Source organism: Mastigoproctus giganteus, chromosome 10 (assembly GCF_048544385.1).
Source record: "Mastigoproctus giganteus isolate SK-2022 chromosome 10, ASM4854438v1, whole genome shotgun sequence".
Lineage (NCBI taxonomy): Eukaryota > Metazoa > Arthropoda > Arachnida > Uropygi > Thelyphonidae > Mastigoproctus > Mastigoproctus giganteus.
Genome location: NC_143584.1, coordinates 14,658,908 through 14,686,275, shown reverse-complemented (window position 1 = coordinate 14,686,275; position 27,368 = coordinate 14,658,908). Strand labels below are relative to the sequence as shown.

The 27,368-nt window shown below is 38.6% G+C and overlaps 1 protein-coding gene across 1 annotated transcript in view; it reads left to right on the top strand.

Moving 5' to 3' along the window:
* LOC150078776 (ubiquitin-conjugating enzyme E2Q-like protein 1) overlaps positions 1 to 27,368 on the top strand; it is a 102,258-nt gene that overhangs the window by 51,689 nt on the left and 23,201 nt on the right. The gene's annotated exons all lie outside the window — the stretch shown is intronic.

The window sequence follows — 27,368 nt, the reverse complement described above, 5'->3', positions numbered from 1 at the left end:
TCATTCATAACTTGGGTTTCCTCTTTTGCTGATTCCGAATTGGGCATTTGTAATTCGCTTTCTCTGTCTAAACCAGTCCGAGGATGCGCCAGACTCGGCAAAGTAACTTTTCCTCCTCTAGTCTTTTGAAACACCTTCCTTCATATGCATTTGCAGAACGTTAAGCGTGTGCAAAAATTCAAGTCGAATGTCTGCAAGTTTTCTCCGACCTCTCAATCAATAATGTATCTTAACAACAAGAAGGATCACTTTAATGAAATGGTCGAACAACAGTAATTTCCACACTGAATTTTAATTTGATTCATTTGAATTGTGAATCTCCATGTTATTTGGACATTGTGAAGATATGATTGCTCCCTTGCGATCGCATTTATTTTTTTAAGGCGACTTTGCGTTTAATTTTTTTTATTTGATTTTATACGAGGGCTGTTCTAAAAATAAGATAATGATTTTTTTATTTACATTAACACAAACAGCCTTAAATATACACAACCTATCTAATAGTGGGCGGTTATGTGCCTTCCTCTTGCCTCCAGTACCGCCACCATGCGTCGAGGCATGGACTCTATAAGGCCTCTGAACCTTGAAGGCGGTATATTATGCCATGTCACTTGAATTGCGTCCCATAGATCTACAATAATCCGTGGTTAAAGATCCAAACGTTAGGATCTATCGAACCACATAATCCCAGAGATGTTCTATGGGATTCATATCTGAGAATTCGGCGGCCTGGAAGTCACTTTTGTGTTCGGAAAACAATACCGGCAAGGTGGCAGGCCGCATTACTTCTATCTTGTTAGAATACACCTGCTCTTGCCACCTGGGAAGACACTATGAAGCGGGGGTACCTGACCAACCACAATTGATGGGTGGTTTTTAGCATTCAGAATACGGTCTATAGGTATGAGGGCTCCAAGAGAAAACATCCCTCATACCAAAAAACTATCGCCACCTTGCCTGTTTCTGTTGGACTAGGACATCGTAGCGATTCCTCTCCGTAGTTTGTTGCCGTATCCTCCATCTACCTCCCACACGACACAACAGGAAACATGATTCATCAGAAAAGGCAACTTTTTTTCCAGTCGTCAATGGTCCAATGACTCTATTAAGAAACAAACTTTAGGCGTCGTTGGCGATGCGTGGCCGTAAGCATTACCTTAACAGCGTACTTACTCCGGAGGCGAGTTCGATACGGAAGAAGATTTATTGGATCGTGGTCTTGGAAACATCTCTGGTCGTCCCCCTGGTTAAACGCCATGGTCAGCCGTTCTACCGTTTTCCTTCTATCGTCTCGCACAAGGGGTGGGGGAACAGCCTACGTTCACCACGACCATCCATAAGGTGGGCTCCTGCTTCTCAGTCTACTGTTCGTCCACTTTTGGAACACTTTACAGCGCTCTGGGAAGAGTCCACAAGATCCAGAGTGTCCGTAATATTGTCTCCCTTCAGCTGCTACCCGACTAGCATCCATTTTTCGAAGTCCGTCAGATCACGCCTCTTGCCAATGTCGATCAATTGCTCCGTATGGACTGCATGCCACGATTTACAGGTTCTTACCGCGACGCATGTTCCATCAGGCAAGGAGGAACGGCCGATTGCTAAAACACGAGGGTGATCATAATGTTTTTCATTGGACATCAGGATAGCTATGTGTTTCAAAGGACCCTTTATTGATACAATAGTTAATGTCGGGTCCACCTTTGCTTATATATCCTAGCCGGTAATCTCCGAACCAATTTTCGATAATAGGAAGGCACAGCCGATAGCAGAAGAGATGGCGTGGACACTGATATTCCAGTTTATCTCATCTCAGTTTTAATTGCGTCGGAGGTCAGTGGAGTACATTAAAGAGTATTAAAGTACCTTTCATGAGATATAAATGTATCATCGAAATATAAATTTATTTCCATTTGGAAACTGTGGGAATCGGACGTTTCGTGGTATGTTCCTACCAGTGCTTGAGGGAACTGAAATGGGGCCCAGGCTAGTCATAAATATTGGGTCCCATCCCACTCAGAAAGCCATAAATATATATGAATAAAGCAATTTTTTCGTCACTTATGAAAATAAACTTTAATTTATATAACAGAAATTATTTATCATACCGATTACAATGCTTCACAATTTCCATATAATTTGCATTTATTTGAGACATAATTTGGCGACCTGAATAATATTACCTGAAGTGAAATTTGAAATTAATTAAAATTATTTTAAAAATGCTTTTATATTTATTTTATTATTATTATTATTATTTTTTTTGCAAATTCCTTTATTACAAGGTTTACTTTAAAAAATAAAAATTCTCTCACAAACCACCCCTAAAAGGAATTGTAAGATATAAAGGTCTCATGTATTTCATCGATTTTTAAATGTCTCGTATTACATGGAACGGTTTCCATGCAATAATTCTAAGGCATGGAAAGAGGATATTCATGTGTTGTTGAGGCGGATCCCAGGGTTTCCCCCCCCCCATCAGCCGCCGTTGTACATCTTGTGTAGAAGCTTACGCCCAAACCGGCCATTTTTATGTAGTATATTGGATGTGTAAGTGTAGTGATATGGTGTGTTGTTATGTTTTCAGCCGGTACCTGGCTCTTAGCAGATGGGAAGTAGCAACACCTGGTCAACACGTCCCATCCCCACCATGTGGAGGCGGCCAGGATCTACTCTCACCTGCTGGACTAACCCAGGGCAAAAGACCCGAGAGAGCCCAAATTAGGATGGAATGAAAAGGCTATAGAAGAAGTTTGGGAGCTGGAGAGGTAGAAAGAATAGAAGAGAGGAGGATCAAACGGAGGAACCCTCCAATAATTAGAAGGTAGAAGAAATGAAGCAAGACTAAAGGAGATAGAGGTGGAGAAGTGGACTGACTTCTCATGCTATGGGAAATAATCCCATGGAGGATCCCATCCTAGAAACTAGGATCAGCAAGATTTCTTGAAATATAATTATGTCGAATCTCTTGTAGACATTGTTCCAAGCACTTATTTTTTTTTTTTTTTGTACCCCAATCACGCTATAAACAGGTTCCGCGTCTTCAGAAGAACACCAAGAATTTACACACACTAGATACAGGAACACGTTCAATGTCCAGCAGGGTATATTTGATTACAATGAGTATCCAATCATCATCAACGTCTGTTAAAATTATCCCCAATTAGCAACTCTAAGCTCCTCTCTTCTTTTAAAAGCACGTGAGGCAAAGGTGTTCGGTGCTATAAATGCCGCTTGAGATTGGAGAAGCGTAGGTTTATTTCCCATTGTGAAGGTATCCGAAACAAGCTGCAGTTCACGCCTGTAGTCTTGATAATGTTGACAATCGAAAATAATGTGGTCAATTACTCCTCCTGTCCACAGAGACAAAGCGGAGTAGGAGACAGTCGTAATTTGAATAATTTGCTATTAATACTCCCGTGGCCGGTGAGTAAAAATGTACCATACAAGCCAGGTGCAAACCACAAAGATTCTCTCTTTCTGAACTCCTTCACCGATGGAAAAAATCTCTGGTCACAGCGCCAAGTTCCGAAGCTGACCAGTCTCTTTGCCATTTATCTACATAAATGGAACGAAGCCTTCTTTTCTCAGATGTTAAAGAAGCATCTAGGTCGAGTTGCACATCATCCAAAGTGACAGGTATTGATTTCTTCAGGTGATACATCATATATCTGTATTGTATTTCATAGTGTAGGGCTAATTTTCCCAATAACACCTGCAAAGCCATAGTAGAAGTGGTTCTACACGCCCGTGACATCATCAGGAGGACAGCACGCTGGGCCTGCAGAAGCTGTTTCATAATTGCGGACTTGTTGGCCCTATGTCCCCACGCTCCAGCCGCATAAGCAATGATAGGTAAAAAAAACACAATTATAGTATAACCTGAGTAAATGACCTTTCAGGCCCCATTCCTGCCTGGTTACCTTTCTCAATCGGGATAAGAAGGACTTGCACTTCTCTTTCACATACCTTACATGGGGTAGAAAACATAAGGCATCATAAAGTTAAATACCTAAATATTTTGTTATGGCGGTATATTTAATTGTCTGTCCTCTATGCTTTACAAGTGGCGGTCGTTCTCTATCTAATTTTCATTTTAAAAACATCTGCGATGTTTTAGTTTTTGAAACTTGCAGTTTGTGAATTGCAGACCAAGTTGAAAGTTCTTGTAAAACGGAGTTAGCTGTCTTCCAGGTTCTTCCTTGAATTTCCGCGGACAAGAATGGTAAGATCGTCTGCATAGGCAATCATCTTTGTTCCTTCAAATTTCTTGGTGAGCCATGAATTAAACACAACATTCTAAGGCATGGAAAATAGAAATTTTTAAAATCACCTCGGGAAGGAATTTCAAGACCGATTCTGAGAAAATGAGGCATAGAATACATTCTCATTCCTCTCCCACTCCTTTAAGGGGTAGCCGATAAGCGATCATAAAATATATTATTATATCATTACTTCACAAATAAAATGACACTCATTCGTATATGATAAATCATTTTTATTTAAGTTAATTTGAAAATTTTCAGTCATTTTCATATCATGTTTGTTTTTTTACCCAAAGGCTAAATTTTGGAGCCCCTCTGGGTTCAGGACCAGTCAAATAGCCTTGCTGCCTCCCATCTATCTTGGGCCTGGTTCCTACCACTTCATTTGAACACTGAGCAGCCCTGAGTCGAGCGGACAGACTTTTTCATCATAAGGAGTCGAATGCCCCTGTGAAGTCTACAAAAATGGCCAGTATGTATTTGCAGTTGCTTAATTTAAACTGAAAAAGGAGTTCCACCAAGACCTCTTCCTTACGCCTACCAGTGCCAAAACCAAACTGATTCGAGGACATTAAGGATGTTCGGAAAACAGTATTAACCCAGTAGCAATCAACAGCTCTATAAAGTCTTGCCCAAGTTTTGCAGGAGAGCGATCGGACAATATGCTTTAGCTGAAGTGATATCTACCGGCAGCTCTTAAGAGACCACGTGCATCCTGCCATGTCCCATTTTTTCCCGGACAGAAACAGGAACTTCCAATGCGCCGTTTCATTGGTGCCCGCACTGTGTACGAGTGGTTTGAGGAACACAGTGAAGATATCACCCATCTTGATTGGCCTCCAAATTTGCCTGATCTCAATCCAATTGAACACCTGTGGGATGTTTTTGAACAAGAAGTGAGGTGTATGGACACGCAACCGTCATTTGTTCCGACACTAGGATCTGCAGATCCTACAGATTTGTCAGTCCATAACATAGCTTTTCCCACGTACCAGTGGTCAATTACGATAGTTTTTGCACTTCCAGCTGTGATTTAATGTTTGGTTTTAAAAAAAATACATATAAATATCGGTATTAACAGCTCCCAACCGTAAGTGTATTACGTCTGTAGAACTGTGCATTCATGGGCCTATTTCCATAATAACGGTCTGAAAACCCCGGATAACTCACGGGGATCGAGATCGGCTAACTACAGCCTGGAATGAAGAGGGCTTCAGAAATTCCTGTAGATTTTTGGGTTTGATTCCTTCGACAGGAACCGAATCCAGACCTCTCCAAAAGGATGGCAAACGGCGATGTATCGTGCCGACTAAGCGGCTACGAAGGGTTTCTATTGTTTTGACCTATTAGTTGAACTCTGCCACCATGTTTTTCTGTGATGTACAGAACTCTGTAAATGGCCACAGATTGTTTGTGCGATGCGTTTTTGTTTTTTAGTTGTCTGACCACTTTTTTTTTTTTTTTTATTACCAGAAATCAGCGATCACTAGCTTCCCAATAGCCGTCCACGCTACGAGAAGGCGGGTCACAACTATACACATACTGTCCTTAGTGGACTAAATCCTGTACCCATAGAAAGTTGGGCAAATTCTGTGGGTGCCAGAAATTCGGAACCAATGGTACCAGCAAAGTTCAAGCCTATTCACAAGAGTGAAGAAGCCAGCAAAAGAGAGAAAAAAAATTTAAATATAATTCTGTAAAATTTATACTGTATATAATAAAATAACACTTATACCACATGAAAATTTATAACAAATAGATTGTTATAAACTCATACTGTATAATGCAAGCTCAATACTACATTAATTTGTTAGCAGGTGACGTTTCAGAATTCTTGCCGAACCCCATCTTCAGACCATAAACATACACTTTGGAGGACCCGAACTTCTTACTTCCTGCTTGTATTGTATTTCAGGTTGTTTGTATTACAGTGCAGGAAGTAAGATTGGGATATAGGATCAGGAGTCTGGGCTCTAGGCTGAGAGTACAACTTTTAGACGCTCGTGTCATCAGACTAGTCCGAGGCTCGCACCGGGACGGACTACATACACACTCCATGTCACACTGCTCGCACTGTGACATAGTCAATGCGAGAAGCTGGCATATTATGGCCGTACAGTATTTGCCAATGCGCCAGTGAACCCACAACAACAATGACATGGAGCGTTGTACTACAGCTGATGCAGGTATGGGCCTTTCTCGACCTTCTCCCGCAGTGTAGGTAACACATTGTCCAGGATATCTAGATAAACCTCAGCATTCATGGTTTTGTCCAAAACAAGCAGTGTTCCCAGGCCAAACATTAAAAGACAGCGCCAGACCATCACACCACTTCCGTCAAACTTCATTGTCGGGACTGTATAGTCCGGCAGGTAGATTTCTTTGTTTATCGGTCACACCGAGGTACGAACGTCAGACTTTAAAGTGATTCGTCATTCCAAAGCACAGCTCGCCGTTGGTCTATGGTGCAATAAAGATGGGCTTGACACAAAGCCATTGCCACACAAAGCATAAGCTACTAATCAACCCACCCGACTAATGACATATCTGTCATTAATCGGGTGGGTTGAGTAAAACATGACCAACTCAACGGAAGAGTGTCCTGATAGTAATGGTAAGGCAGTGTATGTGTGTTTGTGTATCAAATGATGAGCTTTTCAGTGAATAAGTGTGAAATTTCATATTGGGAAGAATTAACATTTTGCGCTCTTTCCTTATTTCTTTTAATTCGAAGTACGTCAATTGTAGCATATGCTAAGAATACCTTTTATGATAGAATAGGTTGTACGAATTTGTTTGCAATGTTACCAACTCCTCCAGTCGTTTTGAACGGTGAAATATTTTATTTCAGTAAGTGCTTCAGTCTTTTCATGTCTTACTTTACATAAACCTTAGGAAGGTCAATGTACTTTTGCTATCGATGCGGCACTCGAGAGATTTCTTCTCTGCACCTGACCGTTGCAACAATCTTACGATGGCTTGTTGATGGTAGCCACAGAAACAAACTGCTGACTTCTCGTAGTTTACTTCAGTCGTGGAAATAAAATGAACCAGCGGTGATCACTCTAAAAAAAAAAAAAAGCAGAAGGTAGGCGACGGGGGTAACTTAAGTACCTTTGCAGCAAGAATTGCTACCATTTTCATCTTGGAAAAGAAATGATGTCATTTTACCAGTCACGACGTTATTGACATAGTTGTGCCATATCAGATATCTCGCAGACTGGTCATGAGTGCGGAGTAGTCTGCTGTCTAAGAAGATCATATCCATATTTCGATATATTGCTTTTTTAGGTGACAACCTCAGGGAACTGGTATGAGTGAAAAACAGCCAACCTGTGTGTGAATTTTTTTTTTTTTTTTTTTTGCCTGGAATGGGTTGTGACTGTTATTCACTCTGCTTTCAATCATAATTAGTTCCACTTTTCTGTGTAGTAGTAGTGGTTCGGAGAACTTATGCAGGATGTTTCGAAAGTGATGGTCAATAAGTTAAAGGTGAACTGTACAGACTGCAATATTCAAAAAAAGTCTAGTAAACATGGATCCTTAAGTGAATCGTTTTCGAGATATTGCACATTTCTAGTTGGGATCCACCACTGACAAGGTGAACTGTACAGAATTGGGATTATCTCAAAAACGGTTTGTTTGCGGCCCAATGTTCACTGCGACTTTTTTGCTTATTTTAGTTTGTACTTTTCACCGTCTGCGCGGTAGCACAGTGGTATCGTCACCGGCCTCCCCACACCGGGTGGAGAAGGCCCGGGTTCGAATCCCGTCGATGACGCGAGGAACTTTAATGGGCTTTTTTCACTCCGTGGCTGAGTTAGTCGGTCTCCGACGTAGATAGCAAGGTCCCCCCCCCAAGAAACTAGTGGGTTTTCGTCCAGCAAAACAGGCAAATCGACCATAGAACGCACGCAATTTACAGACATGACGCACGGCAGAGCGCATGAAGTATTCGGGTGGCCTAATATATAATAGTTTTTTTTTGTAATTTTCTCCTTTAAATTATTGACCATCATTTTTGAAACACCCTGTATAATCCCTCGTAAATAGCACAGCTGGTAAAATCGCCGTCTTCCCCACACCGGATGGTAAAGATCTGAGTTCGAGTTCCATCGATTTTCATCGACGGGACTCGAGGAATTTTTGAATCTTTTTTCCCAACGTGGCTGAGTTAGTCGGTCTCAGGCGAGGGTACACGGTTTTTCCTCCGGAAACTCGGATCTATCATAATTCGTCCAGCAGACATAAAATCGACTACGGTGCGCATGACGTATACGTGGATAATATGCCATTTGTCTGATACCCTTAAAACCCTATTACAAGACAGATATGTATTCTTTCTCACAAGAACGCGTTACAGATTGCTACCATGTCATCTTGGAAAAGAATTGTCATTTTATCAGTCACGATGTTATTGACATAGTTGTGCCATATCAGATATCTTGCACACTGGACATGAGCACGGAGTAGTCTGCTGTCTAAGAAAATCATATCTAAGAAGTTCTAAGACATTTAAAATAGAAGCCTTTATTCAGGATCTAGTATGGCTACGTTTTGTCCGATCTTCAACCTGTACATGTCTTGTCATGGATACTACGACATATCTGAAAGAATCTATCTCCAGATTTAATCAAACTTCCATTAGGATATTTTTCAACTGCTATATTATGGTCGATAGAGAACTGCTCATTCCAAAATATGACAAATATACAGTATCTGAATCCAATTGAGATTCATATCTGGAGAATTAGACAGCGAGGTAGATATTGGAAATCCTGGGTTTGTTCTTTCAAACATTCAGGTATTAAATTTTTGCATGGTGGGACAGTTGCCTTGCTGTCTTGAAAGAATCCATCGCTATCCGAGTAAAAATGAAGCTGTTCTGATACGATAGAAAGATATTTCTTGGAGGTAACACGACCTAACGGTATGAGCTGACCAGTCGAACACGACTGCCAAATCCCGAATAATTCAACTCCCGTTGCATAGTTCGGTTCAAATGGGTCTTTCTTTGTTTAATTTGGCTACTGTACCTACAGAACATACCCAATATACGATACCGCCTCCAGCCGTTTGAGTGGTGGAGACCATACAGTCTGGATGTATGGCTTCATGAATTCACGCCACGCTTTCACCCTACTATTGCTGCAAAAAAATGTGAACCGAGGCTCATCAGACCATATGATCTTTTTCTTCTGGTTCATAGTCACTGGGACAGTCTTAGCGTTGATGACAACACTCCAGTCGACTCTTTCGATTTTTTACAGAAAGAAGCGGCTTTCGAACACGGCTACCAAATCCCGAATAATTCAACTCTAGTCGCATAGTTCGGTTCAAATGGGTCTTTCTTTGTTTAATTTGGCTTTTTTTCGTCATTTGCTGCACATTGGACTTTCTATTCTGATGCAATTCGCTTTAAATTCGTGCAGTTCGTTCTTGCAGTACCGACTTTCTACTGCATCTATACCTTTTGAGCTGCATTGTCCTTTCGTCTTCTACTCATTGTATACTCTGAAATTACTGCGTTCGACACACCAGTGATTCTTTGTTTTCTCAGTTGTGGTTCCCGCTACATGTAATCCAACATAACGCCTTTTTGAAAATCGGAAAGTGTTCTCTATTACTGGATCGACTGAAAGCGAAAGGCACTTAACTAATACCAAGGAACTCCGGATCGTACGAAGTCTATCTTGATAAGAGTGTAGCCAGTGAGTATAGTAGTAGTGGTAAATAATGCAAGGAAGCAAGCTTATAGAGCATAAAAAAAAATTACCCACATCATCTGTCCATTTCCCTTTAATAATTTGTCTAATCCTTCAAGTTTATTCAAGCTACCCACTTCCATAACATAACACAAGGTGGAAGTTTGATACTACAGTTACTCTGACGGAAAACAAATATATGCATTATGTGCTGCAACTATCCTTTTTAGTGTTTAAATTTATGTTCCCTTATGCCTTTTGACCGAATATAAAAAAATAATAAATAAATATATTTATCTTAAGCACTTCAATCAGGTCCCCTCTCAGGTTTCTAGTTGCCCAGACGCTGCAATTTGCAACTGAAGTCTGTATTTGTAATAGTATTCTTTTCTGTCGCTGACTACTAATCTTGTTGCTTTTCTCTGAACATTCTTGGCATCTTGCCTAAAATGAACCTTCCAGATCCATTTGCCATATTCAAAGTGGGGCCCAACCATTGCCTTACACAACGGGATAATTATCTCCTTGTCACTGCTGTCAAAATTCCTGTATATCATTGACAGAACCCAATGAACTACCTTATGAGCCTGGCTGCACTGCTCACAGAACTTCATGTCGGATTATAAAGCCGATCAATTAACCCTTAGGTCTTTTTTGATCACCACCCAATTAGTATGTTATTCTGGGATGATTGTTTATCATATGCAGTACTTTGCATTTTTCAATGCTAAACCTCAATTGCCACTTGTCAGCCCATCTTCCTAATGTGAGTGCCCTAGAAACTTCTGGAAACATTCTGAAATTCATCTGAGCTGGTTAGGTTCCGCTGTTGCTGTTGTATTCTTTTGGATGGTTGGAATGTCATAAAATCTTTGCCCTTTCAGCTTCATTTTTGAGTTTGGGAAAGAGAAATTCACATGGGCCAAAGTCAAGTAAATATGGAAGATGAGGCACTACAGGAAATTTTTTTTGGACCAAATATTCTTGAATTGAGAGTATAGTGCCTCTACTAATACAATGCTTCTGCATTGTTATTAGTGGAGGCATCATCTACCATTTTCAAATAGCTGGTGGAGTTTTCTTGTAACTTTTTCTCTAAATCGCATCGGAACTTCTGTAGTAAGTCTTATTTGCCGACTGGCCATTCCGAACAAATTCATAATATGCAAAGGTCGAAAGCAACTTTACTTTATTTATTGTTATTTTATATATATATATATATATCGGCAAAATGCTTATTTTCTAACGTGTGGCGCTTATTTTTTCTCTTTTAGTCAAGGCTGCTTTGATGTGAACTTCGCTTTTTACTGGGATGACTGGAATTTCCTTTTGGTATCATAGCCAACGTTACATCCATGTCTCATCAGCACTAATAATGCAAATGATGAAATTAGGGTCCATTTACTTCTTTCTATTCAGCTCTTCCTCGATGGTGAACTGGTTGATAATCATTCATGTTGGAACAGTTTTACTAACAAACTCTCCAAATTCGCAAATACTACCAAACTCACCCTGGCAGATCCAAAGGGTCGACCTCAAAGTTGGTCTCTTTCGAATAGATTCTCGGCCATTTCGGAATGTAGGATCTTCACTTCACACATATATTGTATTCATTACATTCACCACATTTTATCACCAGTTGTATCCATTATAATTGTAGCAAAAGTCTGACACGTCTGAACTTCAAAATACGGTGTTTATTACGGGCGGAGTGGGAAGCAGCTCGATCCAGTAATGCAGTGGGCCCTCCATTACGCTTACTCATCACATTGGCCCTCTACCTGCACTGCTTATTAAAATTTTGTAATAAAAAAGTTTTAGAATGTTTTTCTACGCACTGGCAGGAGCAGCAGTGCGTAGTACATGCTTCTTGATTAGACCGGGGTTCGAGCCCGTGACCACCAAATACGGAGGATGTGGAAAGGTCAGGGCATGACCACCGCATATCCCCGGAGCAATATGGCCTTAGTTACTAATGCTCCTAAAAACCAAATAACAACGATTCGTACCAAAAAATTGTCACATCGTAGGGAGTGTGGAATTGTCCAAAATATCAGGGTAGTCGTCGGCTCCCCTGCACAACCACCAAAGATCCTAGGCCGCAGCATGAGAAACAGCCCCACATCATAACCCCACCTCCTCTGAACAACCGGATTGCATTTGTTGGTACAGTGCACTCCGACAGCAAAAGTTCTTTGAGCATCCTCCACACCTATACTGTCCCATCTGAATAATGGCAAGATTGTTCCTTTACTCCATAAAACCAGTTTATACTGCTGTATGGACCAAGTATGCCTTTCATTATACCTTGAGGCTGGACCACTGATTGCGTTTGGTAATGTTTGGCTTATGTGCCACCGCTTTCACATGAAAACAAGAGGTCTGGAACTCCGTATATAGTATAGTGTGTTCTTATAAACTTCAACCCCTGTTGTGACACCTTAAAATCCTGGTTAATCAGCTATCTCGCCTCTGTGTCATGACGAGACCAACTAAACAGGGTGACTCATACGCTTTCTTTATTATATTGGCCTGGGCCACTTGTTTGGTCAGGAGGTTTCCAATGTACTGTACTATGAAAACAGTGTTGTCCAGATATTTTTTGGAAGGTGGTGTATATTTAGATCGTTATCAGAAGGTCTTGTACGTTCAAATTTTTTTAGAGTTCAGCCACGATAAAACCCTAATTTTCTAGTTTTTGATTAATATTTTTCGTGAGATTTTATCGACTTCTAATGTTTCGATGAATTACAGCAACATTTTTTATTGTAAAGGAACTTTGATTTTCGTAGTAATTGCAACGTTTAAGTTGGAGAGTAGTTTGACATCTTCCAATTCTCTTTGAAGGAATACATTCCCATATGGGATTCAAAAAGAAAAAATCGAACTGCCTTCTTTATTTGTTTCAGCAAGTGGTAAAACACGGTTGCCTAACCTCAGCTTACCAGACATCGTGAGTAGTCTGTTACTTGTCCTATAGGAGATCGATAGGCCACCACAGCGGTCACTTCTGACATCTGTTTATTTTCCTTGACAACTTTGCGCAATATTATGGCCTAGAATTCGGCAAGAAATTGTTGCGAAACTAGCAGGAACTGTCTGATGAAATTGATGTCTGATGGAATAAATAAACAGTTGCAAGTAGACAAGTTTTTCCTTCGTTTATATTAATTCGGAGACCACCAAATACTCCAAATTTTGTGCTCAGTTGTAAACAATTTTTTTTTTTCAAAAATTCGTGTTGGACTATTGATCCTTAATTGAGCGTCTGCAATCTCTGGAAAGAACCATTATTACCTCCAGGGGTATATATTGGTGAATATTGCAAACTGTACATAAGTTCTGATGGCACTTATGTCATACTGCCTTTATTTGTAAACTTGACTTAAAATCCGAAGCGGTTTGCTTCTACAGATGACATTTTAAACTCTACCGCGGGCAGCCTATTAGCGATCGATATTGCTCCAGTGCCGCCTACACGGCCATGTTACCGATCGCCGATCAATATAACGCGCCATCGCCCACTCTCGAGGCAAGTTCTTCTCTGAAACTTTCCAGAACAAGTCAATACAATTTCTTGCATGTGGAGCTCGAATAAATCTTTTGTATTATTTCCATTTTCATTTCTTGCTTATTAATAGTAAGTCATTTAATATTGCCATGTTCGAAATATAGATGAACAATAAATAAATTTCTCATTAAAAATTCATTATCCCTTATTTCCCTTTCATTTTTATCTCTTATTGGAAGCACACCCAAAACTCACGTAGTAATTTTGGAAAACCGTATGCAATCAGTTTCATTCCTGTGAAGTTTGTTAATTATTGTATGTAAGAATTTTCAGTTTCTAAATGCAACTTATGAAAGGAATTGCAGTATCTTCAGCTCAGTGCTTTCATGACTAATCTAGTAGCCACAACCACTGTTCTTCCACATTGGGCAGAAAACGTTAGTATAACGCGCTGTCATTTTTGACCACAGGAGTTCCTGATATAAGACACGATTGTGGACTTCCCATACCATGGCCGAGTTAGCCGGTTTCGGATAGGCATCCCCCAGTCCGATTACTTTGGATTTTTGATCCCACATCATGGCCTAAATTGGCTCTGCATGTATTCTAAACGGGCCTAGAGGGCAACAGGTATTCTGTGTGTTATCAGACACTCAGTCTAAAACACTGATGGATCCAATATATTTCTATTACAGAACATTTAGGAGAAGTCCGGTTGGCCTGCCTCCCTAAAATCCACTCATGCATACCTTCTCGATGGTAAGCCCTGTTACGTCACTTAGGTGGCAACGAACGTGTAGAGTGGTTCTCTTCAAGACGCCTGGTCAGCATTAAGAGGAAAAGACCAAACCCTCCAGCATATGACAGCACGACAAAACAAATGGCCCTCAGTCCCCAGCGGCTTTCACTCCCTCTCTTACAGCAGGGAGAGGATCAGAGTGGAAGTAGAGGGTGCTAAGAATCTCTGGGTACGACCAGGCTGCCATGCACGGAAACTGAACTTGGCCTGTTACAACGTAAGATCGCTCATAGATGAAGACAGGTTATTAGAGCTGGAAAAGGAACTAGAAAATGTGAATTGGAATATCATCGGTTTGGCTGAAACAAGAAGAAATGAATCAAGTGGAAATCTGCTGTACACCAGTGAAAGGAGTGAAGGTGGAGTTGGCTTTCTGGTCCATAAAGAAAAAAAAAAAACAACATTTCGAAATTCAAAAGTACATCACCAAGGGTGTCAAGATTAATACTCAAAATTTCTAAGAAGTACAAGCTAAAGGTTATAATGATTTATGCACTAACATCGAGCCATGATGAAGAGGTTGAAGAGCGAGAGTGCATAGCACGCGTTCCTTGAGTGGACCGGGGTTCAAGCCAGTGACTACTAAATACGATAAATATTTGTATTGACAATTTATTGTAAACTCTACTGACTTGGTTGTCGTGCCGGAATATAAACAGAAAATTTATTTATTTAAATGTACACGTAAATTGAGAGTCTTCTAGATGAGCAGAAACCCCACTGCACTATTATTATGGGGGACTTCAATGCTAAGGTTGGAAAACAAAACAGCGCAGAAAGGGGAACTATAGGAAATTTTGGAATTGGTGAAAGAAATGAAAGCGGTGAAAGACTTGTGGAATTTTCAGAATCTCAAGGATTGTCAGTAATGAACTTTTTTTTTTTTTTCTTCAAGAAAAGGGTGAACAGAAAGTGGACATGGAAGAGTCCAAATGGATTAACAATTAATGAAATCGACTTCATCCTCACTAACAGAAGATATACTGTGAAGAATGTTACCGTCCTGAATAATATTGGAAGTAATCACAGAATGGTAAGATGCACACATGATGTAGGGAAGGAAAAAACTGACTTGAGTAAATAATACGAAGGTCTTTGAGATAACAGAAGACGAGAAACAACAGTATGTACTGGAACTTAAGAACAAATTTGAGCATCTGCAGACTGCTCAGGACCAAGATATCGACGAGGAATATTACAACTTTCTGAAAGTGATCAAGCCCAAGAAACCTATAGGGAAAAAGAAATCCAAAGAAGAAAAAATTAGTCAAGAAACACTTGTTATGATGAACCGAAGGCGACAAATGAAGAGCAAGATAAACACTGACAAGGAGAAAATTGAGTATACTGAGTTATGCAAAGCCATTAGAAAGAGGCTCAGAGAGGACATAAGAAGATTTAACACAAGAAAAGTAGAACAAGCATTAAGGGAAAACAAAGGACTTAAATCAGCAGCCATGAGCAGTAATACAGAAAGAAAGATGATACCGAAACTGAAGAATAGTGATGGTGTACTTATAAATAGCAGAGAAGGCATAATTCAAATAGCAGAAGACTACTATAGAGAATTATACAAGGAGCGAGGAAATGATGCCAGCAGTGGGGAAGATGGATCGCAAATTAGCAACACATACCCGTTTTTCTTCCTGATGAGGTAAACAGGCACTGAAGAAAATGAAGAATCAGAAAGCCCCGGGGAAAGATGAAGTTACCGTAGATTTGTTAAAATTTGGAGGAAGAGACATGACACAAAAACTGGCAAGGCTCTTCACAAAATACATTAGAAAAGGTGTGACGCCTAAGCAGTTGAATAATGCAATCATAGTTTTGCTGCATAAGAAAGGAGATAAATCAGAAATTGAAAATTATAGACCAATTAGCTTGTTATCCCACATCTACAAGTTGTTCACAAGGGTCATTACTAACAGATTAGAAAGAATACTTGATGAGAATCAACCGAAAGAGCAAGCTGGCTTTAGGACAGGATTCTCAACTATGGATCACCTTCACGTAATATCACAACTAATGAAGAAAGCAAATGAATATAAAATACCGTTATGCCTGGCATTTGTGGATTATGAAAAGGCATTTCACTCCATACAGCGTAAGGCAATGTTTCGGGCACTGGAAAGACAAGGCATAGATACCCCATATATTATGATTTTGAAGAAAATATATGAGAGTGCTACCTCCTTTATTAGACTAGACAAAGACAGTAGTAAATTTAAAATTGAGAAAGGAGTTCGACAAGGAGACACAATATCTCCGAAGCTGTTTACTGCTGCCCTTGAGGAAGCTTTCAGAAGATTAGACTGGTCGCAAAAAGGAGTCAATGTGAATGGAGAGTACCTAAATCATTTACGATTTGCAGATGACATTGTAGTCATAAGCCACGATCTCAAAGAATTAGAGGAAAATCTTAATCAGTTATGCACAGTTAGTAAGGATTTTGGACTAAAGATGAATATGGCTAAAACAAAAGTAATGATGAACAAGTATGCCACAGAAAGGGACATAATGATATAACGAGCAATAATTGAAAAGGTGGAGTCATATACTTATCTGGGACAAGTTATTAGCTGTAATAATGATAAATGGCTGGAAGTCAAGAGAAGAATAAATTTTGGATGGGTAGCATCAGGAAATATAGTCGCATACTGAAGAGGAATATCCCAGTTTGTCTGAACCAATACTAAAACCAACTAAAATAATGAACCAATGTATACTCCCCACCATGACTTATGGAAGTGAAACTTGGGCACTCACCAAAAGATTGGAAGAGAAGCTGAGAACTACACAGCGAAGAATGGAACGAATTATATTGGGAATCAGACTGTTAGATAAGAAGAGAAATACATGGATTAGGCAGCAAACTCAAGTAAAGAACATTCTTATCAAAACTAAAGAACTAAATGGTATTGGGCAGGACACAGCTCGAAGACATGATGACAGATGGACTAAGAAAATAACAGAATGATACCCAAGAGGAGCTAGAATAAAACCTGGAAGACAACGGCGGAGATGGATAGATGAAATTCATGAGTTTGTGGGTAGTAAATGGATGGCCATTTTACAAAACAGAAGGAACTGGAAAGTTGCTGGAGAGGCCTTCATCCTGCAGTGGATTGAAAATGGCTGATGATGTATTCTAAAAATTAGACACTATCTAGAGTTTTGAATTCCAATATTTTTCGATGCATTGAGCATTCAGGCAAAAACATTCAATGTTTTCCTTGTGCATCTAAGACCATACGCATATTTCGATTGAAGTTTACCATAACTACAGTCAGTATTTCTTCAGAGATTCCTCCACGGAAGTTCATCACTTCATCTTCCAGTTCTTCAACGATAAGTGGATTATTCCTGTAGACATTGTCCTTCGGAAAATCCCCACAAGAAATAGTCACAGGGATTTATGTCTGGCGAGTACATTTGCCAAGACTATCCAAAATCATGTCATTCAGGATATCGATTAGAAATAATGCCATCATTAAAATATGGCAAAAGTGCAGTACTGTAAGAAATGTGATTTGTCATATGCTGTCTTGCCCCATTTTGTTAGAAGCAATAAAATTTATTCAGAAAGACAAGTATACGACTTGTATTTTGTAAACGAAAAAAGCAGACCTTTCTTTATATTATGCATTTTACTATGGAAGATTCGCCCTGCGCTGTAATGACGTTGGAACAGATAACCTTGGGAAAAAAATAAACAAGAAAAATGGAGGCTTTTTATTGACTCTTCGAAATTAACTGTAGAAATCTGGATAGTATTTTCATTGTGCTACTCTACAGTGGAAGCATCCATCCATACATGGCCATATTTTCCACATGAAAGATTGCATAATAACGTGGAACTTCTCTTGAAAGTTCAATAAGATAAGTAGACGTGGTACATCTGCTATTTTAAAGTTATCGGGATCCTTTGAGATTTACAGTCTATATATACAAAATATATATTTTTGTGTGAGTGGCACAGTCGAGCCGAAACCATGCTTTACGAAACTAAGATTTTGTCGCCTTGCATTACTTCCAGAGAAATGCCATCCTTTACTGGGTGGCCGCTTTATTAGATACAGCTCTTCATGAAATAGAACACTCAATTCATTAACAGCATCACGTGTTTGTACTATGCGATATAAAGTAGGTACACTGTCATATACCATTAATATCATGATACCTGCACGGAGCAAGGTGGCATGGTTTTTCGTCCAGCAAACAGCAAATCGACCACAGAACACACGCAATTTACAGACATATTGTATACGGCGCAATATAGCCTAGGTTGCTGATGTACTAAAAACCCTATAACAACCAACCAACGTCTCACTGACAACTTGTGTGTGTTGCAACAACGTCGATCTGAGTTCTGATTAGACAGAACGCAGATTCTTTTGCAGGGCTTTTTTGTCAGTTGCGGAGGTGTTCTGGGTTGTTTCTTGACTGTTTTAGCACCATTGCGCTTCCATTTGCAATCACATCACCAATCGTTGACAGGGATCTTCAGTGTCGTTGAAATTTTACGTACAGACCCATTGCTTATGCGGCCTCTACCATTCCGCGCTGAAAGTCTTATCTTTTTCGATTGCGACGTCTTACGTTAACAATCGTACTGTTGTTTTCTCGAGGGCCTTCGAGCATATCTATAATTGACCGACACGTGATGCTTTTCGGTAAGATGTGACCAACTATCCATTGAGGGGTGTCCGATTATTAATTGTAGGGCAGTGTACATAGGGATATAGCATCACGTGTGTGCACCTTGGAAGTATGTACCAAAATAACAGAATGTATCTCTGTGCCAAAGGAATTGAAATAGCGTCCTTGTACACATTATCTTCCAGAGCCCTTCTTAATTTAATATCACGTTTTAAACATTTTTCTCCATTAACAAATTATTTTCCAGAAATCTCCGTGACCCTTTATGGAAACCTGGAGAACAACAATTTGAAAAACTGCAAATATAAGCTGTCACATTTGTTATTTAAGCTCTGTAAATCTGTTCTTGGCACCCTTACAAATTGCTTTATATTATTTTGGTGTTAACTGAGCCATAAACCGCTACAGAATTCTGAAATATTATTCAGTGACAGGTTGAGGTAATCATTATGGATGGATGCGAACTAATGTTAGAAACACACCAAGATTATGATGGATTACCACATTTAAGGTAGTCGGTTTACTATATTCCGGCTTTGGGGTTCATTATATTGACATGGACAATAGCCGTTTCCATTTAGACAAGCTTGCAGCAATGTATTCGATTGCTAACATAGTGACTTCTACATTGACACGTTTTTTATTATATGCAATGTGTATAGTTAAAGCTAAAAAAAAATTGAATGACAAAATGAAAGGAGCTCAGTTTCATATCAGTGGCTCATTGTTTGAGTGATCTTTGAAATGCGATCAGAGAAGAATATAGCAATATTTGTATCCTTGGTAAATATAATTAAATAGTGTGCCAAATAAAGTTCAAAATTTAGTATATAAAATGAGCCTTAAGATTACTTGCTCTGCCTATACGGGGAAGTATATATATATTTTATTATTATTTTTTTTCTTAGTTATGGAGGAACAGTGACCATTTCCATCAACGTACACTCACTGATGAAAAAATTAGAAAGCTTTATTGATTTACAGCCCGTGTACAACGTGGTATGGATTACATTAGGTGTTTGAGAGAGTCTAGCTCCTGATTTAATCATTCTTCCATCTAGATTTTTGTCAGCTGCTGTGGTCGGTAGTAGAGTACTCTGAAGCTGAACTGCCTATTCCAACATATCCCAGAATTTCTCAGTTGGAAAATTAGGTGGTCAGGGTAGATGTTCGAAATCTTGGGAATGTTCCTCGAACCATTCAGATACAAACTTTTGTACGGTGGATAATTACTTTGTCTTCTTGAAAGAATCCATCGTAGTCTTGGTATAATTGAAGCATTGCAGGGCGAAGTTGGTCTGATAAGGCAGAAGGATATTCACTGAAGGCGAAACGACCTTATAATTGTACGATCGGACCTATTTTGTATCAGCAAAGGATTCCCTGTACCGTGATACCACTTCTGTCCGTTTGAGTGGTGGACACGAGACAGGCTTCATGATGTTCACGCCATACTTTCACTATTGCTGCAAAAAAAGTGTAAACTGAGACTCATCAGATCACATTTTTCTTCTGGTTCACAGTCCACTCCAGTCTTGGAGTTGGAGACGCCACTCCAGCCGACTCTTGATTTTTTCCAGAAAGAAGCGGCTTTTGTATAGGCACACGACTACCAAATCCCGGATTATTCAATTCCCGCTGCATAGTTCGGTTGTAAATGGGTCGTTCTTTGCCTAAATTGAATTTTTTAATTATTTACTGCACAGTGGACTTTCTAATCTGACGCACAATTCGTTCTCCTTAAATTCCTGTGGTCTCGTTCTTGGAGTACTGACTTTCTACTGCATTTCTTCCTTTTAGAGCTGCATTCTCCTTCCGTCTTCCACTTATTATGTACTTTTAAGATGATTGCTTTCACACTCCGGTGATTTCTGTTGTTTTCTCAATTGTGGCTCTTGCTAAACGTGCCCCAACATAACACCTTTTTTTAAAATCGGAAAGTTCATCTGTCCCCATGACCAGATCAACTAAGAAGCCCTAGGAAACCATACAGTAATTATCTAATATAAAGAAACTTTTGATCATACCATAACTTACATTTGCGTACCATAGGTTTATCTGTTAATGCCAGTTCCAAAAGGTTTCTAATTTTTTGACCACTAAGTGCATGAAGGAGATGGAAAGAAGAAACCGGAGAAAGTGGAACTTAAACATGATTACAGACTACGGCTGGTCTTTTAAGCGTTTATTTGTTTAATATTATTGTTCTGTTTGTTCATTGAGTTTTGTCCATTTTATTATTTTACAAAATTATAATTTGAATAAATTACATAAAATATACAAAATAAGAAAAAAATATTTTCCGTTTTCCAAATTGTGGAAAATAGTTACGTCATACGAAAAAAGCCAATTTTGAAATTACCTAAGAAACGTAGGGATTGCAACGTATTAAAATAGAAATCCCATTCAAAAGTTTCCAGGCTTGTATTGAAATGGTGAATGCTGTGGTATTCTGATGATACTTATATTGCTGTCTGAAAATCTTATATTCTGTTTGCTGTTTCAGTGCTAAATTCGATGCCCATGTCCTTAAAATCACCAGCAAAGCATTCAAAACACTGGGATTCATCAAACGGAACACATACAAGTTCAAAAGCTACAGATATGCGGTTATCCTCTATAAAACTATTGTTCTGCCAATCCTTGAATTCAGTTCACCCATCTGGAATCCTCACACAAAGACTTTAACTAACAAAATTGAAGCAGTCCAAAAAAACTTTGTCCGTTACCTTACGTACCGCAATCCTCTATTCTATCACTCAGTGTATTATGAATCGCTGTGTGATTACTTTCAACTGAGGCCTCTGTGCACTAGAAGAGTTACTGCTGACATCGCCCTTCTAGCCAAAGTAATCACTGGAATTTACGAAGCATCTGATATCCTGAGTAAAATAAACTTCAATGCTCCTTGTAGACAAGTCAGGAACCTTACACCGTTTCGCCTTGACTCTGCCAACACGGACTTAATGAAGTTCAGTCCACTGAACAGAATCAGCAAATCAGCAAATGACTCTCGCATTGACTTCTTTGACAACTCCCAATAACTGATGAACTCCATCCACAAGTTTGCCTCTTCACTTAAACTGCAAAGTGACTAGCTCACATCTAATTATTGTAGCTTATTATTTTTTGTATTATTTTTCTATTCTCTAACGGATTAATTATTACTTGTTTTACCGGTAACTTAACTTAATACAATCCTCTTTTGTACATATGCTTTTATTGTTTGAATCTATATCAATGTTTATCGTCCCGTTGGATTTCATATTATTGTTATTATGTTTATTGATCTGATCTCAGATACACTGTTAATGGTTACCTGTTGTGTATCTTGTTATTAATAAAATAAAATAAAAAAATAAAATAAAAAGAGTATACATTTTATTTCAAAATATAATTTTAGAACCATGGCCATGTATGTATACCGTATATGTATGTTTGTTTACCCTGTGTTTGATGCCCCCCCCAGACAACAGTCCATGTCCACCAATAATTCTATGATGATATATAGAAATCTGTAAAACGTGTAGAAATCTAGAACCGTGGACATAAAACATTCGCCCTCGCGATTAGTGGAGTGGTTAAGCTCTGTATTTTTCACTCGGACTGAAAAGGATCTGGATTCGAATCCCGCTGAAACAGCGAGGGTTGTGGTTTTATTTTGAAGGAACTAAAGTTTTTCATCCACTAAATAGACCGTAAAATACAAGATATTACGGATATCATACCTTTTGGCACTTCACACACAGACACGCATTGGACTGAACTGGACTCCTTTTATCCTCTTAGAGTCACAAAGTGCTAATCTTTTGTATAAAAGTTTAATTAGGCCCAAACTTTTCTAATTTCACTGACTAGAATAGCGTAAAATAAATTGCTTACATGCACATCTTCAAATTAGTGCGTACTTCAACCAAGAGTAATGCAATTAATTTGTATCTGTTTTCGAAAATAAGCTGATTAACAATAAATTGCTTAAAAGCAAGTCATAGTACTTTGTACATCACATCTTACCTAGATTATTACTCACCGAAATTCCATAGCTCCCAGCTCTCAATTGCCTATTAATAATTGCTAAGAGATTGTGCATTATTCAAGAGTGCTGTAAAATAATCCCAGTTACAAGTAATTAAATGTGTTTATGAAAGTATAAGGTTCAGGGAATTAGAGGCGCAATTTAATGAAGGAATAAACGTTGCGAAAAGTGGTACTAGAAGAATTTCTTCGAATATATAGTTGTACCTCGCCTATGACAGATTTGAATATTTTCAGAAGAGTTTTTAGGCTTATTTTCACATCGTAGGCTAAATGTCCAGTCAAATTCGTTTTCCTTTACTCATTTCCACAAGATTCCCGGTGGTGGGATGAAATGAGAATTCACAGTGTTCTGTGGGTTCACGTCTGCTTATCCATCTGTTGGGAACTGTAATATCCAGTCAGTTGTGCAAGAAAAAAAATGAAGAAATTAGTGAGGTTCCAACAAGCTACCACATGTTAACTTTGATTTACTTTGTTAGTCGTCTGAGACTGACTAACTCAGTCACGAAGTGAGGGGAAAAAAAAACCATTAAAAAAATTTCTTAGCGTCATTGACTGGATTCGAACTGAGGCCTTTTACATCGGGAGCAGGAAGACAGTGATCATAATCGCTGTGCTACTGCAAGGTCTGTATGTGTGTGTTGTTAATAATTGATTTGATTCAGCAGGAAAGGGGGGAGGAGGTCAAAAATATTTCTATTCACCCAGAAGTAGCTGTGATAGTTTTGTAGAGGTCATCTGACTGTCCTTCAAACCACGACTCGTCAGCAAAAATCACATCATCAGCAGCAGAGTGTTTTCCACGAAGAAAGGATTTCAGGACAAGAAAGAGGAATAAATCCTCAGATTTATTCCTCTTTTGATAGCTTTCCCAATATTTTTTTCCTTTTATAGGAGCAGATAATACGTCACCGTACAGCCCTTTTGAAGGTAATATGTTATCATATAAATCTTCCAGGATTAATGCCTCAATTTTTGCGGCACTCTTCTATTACAGCTGTTGCTCGCCTTTCTGGGATTTCTTCATCATACACTGAGGTTCTTTTATATTTGAATTGTTCATACCAATGTGCAACAACGCTGTAATCTGGGCAGCCTTCTCCATAAACAGCGACCATGTTTTTTTTTTCCTTTGCAGAAAGAACTAATCTGTCCATTCACTTCACTTCATTCAGCACTGCAAAAAAAAAAATGTCAGATTGAAACCAAAATTTTTGTGGTTGCTTTACAGATTTCAAAGTATCAAGCAAAAAATTTCATATTTTTTGAACCCCCCTTCCATAGTTTGTTTTTTAGATGCAGGATGTCACTTAAATTGATTTGTGTGATACATGTATGCGCTGCTGGTTGTTGATGTCTCTTGAAGTACTGTGTAAATTTTATGATACAACGTTATCTGTAATAACAACAGCAAGAAACAGAATATATTTATTTCTTTATAATTATAAAAGTGGGAGTTCTGAGATATTTTAAGTGACTCTTCACCCTTATAGTATTTTTAATATATTCTGTCTCAAAATATTTGCGCTGGCAAGACTTTTAAACAAACGTTCCAACTTTTACATAGCAGCAGTGCGTAGCACGTGCTTCTTGATTAGACCGGGGTTCGAGCCAGTGAGCCACCAAATACAGAAGATGCGGAAAGGTCAGGGAATGACCACTGCATATTCCCGGAGCAATATGGCCTTAGTTGCTAATGCTCCTAAAAATCAAATAACAACAACAACCAAGAGAAAGTTTAATCACATCCAAAAAGATCTGTGACATGAATCAGGAAAAGTCTAATCATTACTTCACAGAATTCTTTTAAAATTCTCATCAGAATAATCCTGCAGAGAATATGCTTTGTTTACATCACTAGTGCTACCACAGCACTTTTGAGCCTTCCAGCAGAGTCGAAAAGTTGTGGTAGAAGAACTAAACCACTATCCGATAAACCAAAGAAATAGATATATGAACGTGAGAAAATTCAGTAGAAAGCAGTTACATCATTTCCGATGAATTAGTGAGCTGAAATATATACAGTATGAAATATTTATCATCTGTTAACCTGCAATATATTTACCCCCGAATTTTTGGAAACTGTTTCAGGAACAAAAAAAAAAAAAAAAAAAACACAACTTTAAATGACTGAAATTTCAAGTGCTTAGTTTGGGACAAAGAATTTTACATATGCGCGACCTTGTTTCTAAATGATATATCAAAATATAAGTTACCCCTGTCAGAATATTCTGTGGTCATCCTATATATATTATAAATTTTGTTGGATTGTACTGTAAGCACAAAAGTTCTAAATGGGAGTACGTTTCCTCCGATCTTAATAGCAGCCATCTTGTTTCGTTCAAGATATTGTATCGCAGTCTTGAACGAAAAAAATATCTCCTCTTCTGTAAATTTTGTTTGGAACGGACTGTAAACAAAGCATCCAAAATGGGGGTAATTTTCTGACAGGATACCTAGGATTAATGGCTGTCAGGGTATCCTAGTCTCCCTTTGCCTGCACTATCATATTAAAAATGTCATATTAGGGCCACCCGAGAATTCTCATCTATCTGTGTAATGTTCGTAAACTGCGTGTGTTCCTGGTCAGTTTGCCTGTTTTGCTGGACAAAACACAAACCATAAGTTCCTCGCGTCACTGATGGGACTGGAACTTGTTCCTTTTCCACGGGGTGCGGGGATGACGCGGATTATAACCATTCTCTTATCCGCAAAGAGCCATTGCTTGTACTGCCAAATACAAATCATTAGATGGGATATGCAGTGATCATAAAAGTCCGCTTTCCATTTTGTGAAAATCATTTGTATACAGTGCCCATTTTAAAAATACGAAGTTTTTCCATCTACTTTCTCAAAAAAATGTTAGCGAGTGTCTCTGAATTTTTACTTGAAAACCTTTATTAGTCGGTTACCTAAACGTAATTAACGAATTGTACAGATTATAATTAGCTTTTCAAAGGCCAATTTCTTCACGTAACTTTAATCTCCTAATGCTTCCATTTCTAGTCAGGGTTCCTAAACTCCACAAAGTATTGTAGAATTCCTTTTGAAGAGCTTAATTCTTAGTGCTTAATTCTTACTCAAATTAAGCAATGAGAATAATTTAAAATAGGCACAAAAGTTTTGTATTACGCGAATTCAAACTTTTGTACCTATTTCACGGATCTTTTCACGGTAGAAGATAACTGTCGTTGAGATTAATTGCTTGAAAGGATATGAACTTTAGAACTCTAGAGAAGATTCTCCCACACGATCTGAATATTACATCGAAGTGCGTGTTCTGTTCAGTTCTACTAGAATGTATAGAATGATTTAAAAGTATTCACCATTAAGTTAGTTCACTATAGCTAACCATGACATCGAATTTATTGGATAATTTGAGACTAGTGCTTCAACTTTCAGTTCTTCACCATGAATACTGTATTCAGACCACCGTTGAATTATTCACCGAGTTAAACATCATATAAATATTTATCTAGTAATCTAACTCACCGCCTTTCTTTAAAAATGCATAAATTATTTCTTCTCTCGAAAACCTGACATTTTCGGTATGCAAACCATCACTTCCCTTTCCCTGTTGGTAGTCAACAATTCTATGTCACATTCTCTGTACCATTCAACAGTTTATACCGGTAATTGAAATGGTTTCGTAACATTCGCTGTCATTGAAATAGTTTTCAAGTTATTCCTGAAGTGAATTTGATTAGCGAACCTTGGAAAACAGCGTCCTACTTTATTGAAATACCGCGCTTAATTTCTCGAAATACTCTGGATTGAATAAATACTTGTCTGTTTAATTTGTAATTCTATCTTTCGTAATTTGAATTTCGTAATTCGCATCAAAAAGAAACGGAATTCTATGAGCGTAACCTTCTTGGAATACAAAGAATTTAATCGCAAAGTCCATTACAAGTACTCGATAAATTAACAGATTATAGGGATTTAATTAATTTTTTAATTTAATTAATTTTAATTTAAAAACTTAATTTAATTTTTTATTTTATCTCTTATCCATACGCTCTTAAATATGTTTGATATAGAATGCACTTAGTCATCGAGAACAAGCGACGGAAGATGTTCATATACCATTCTTCCCTGTCCTGAAAGTTTAAGACGTGGGTGAAAGTTCATATTAAAAACGGATATTATTAAAGAAATACACTGGAACTCGGACCACCTACACTAATGGGAAAAAGGAGACTGAACTACGGGAGTAAACGATGCGAGGGTATAGGCAGTGACTGACAATTCTCTTGAGGACCAACAGGACGGTCAATCACTGTGACGCAGCTGATGGCAGGATACATGTGGGACAATCTAGAGCACCGTGCAGTAGGACTGTTAGATTTTCTCTCCATCTGACGGGGTATCCTCCTCATCACAGACATCTGGTC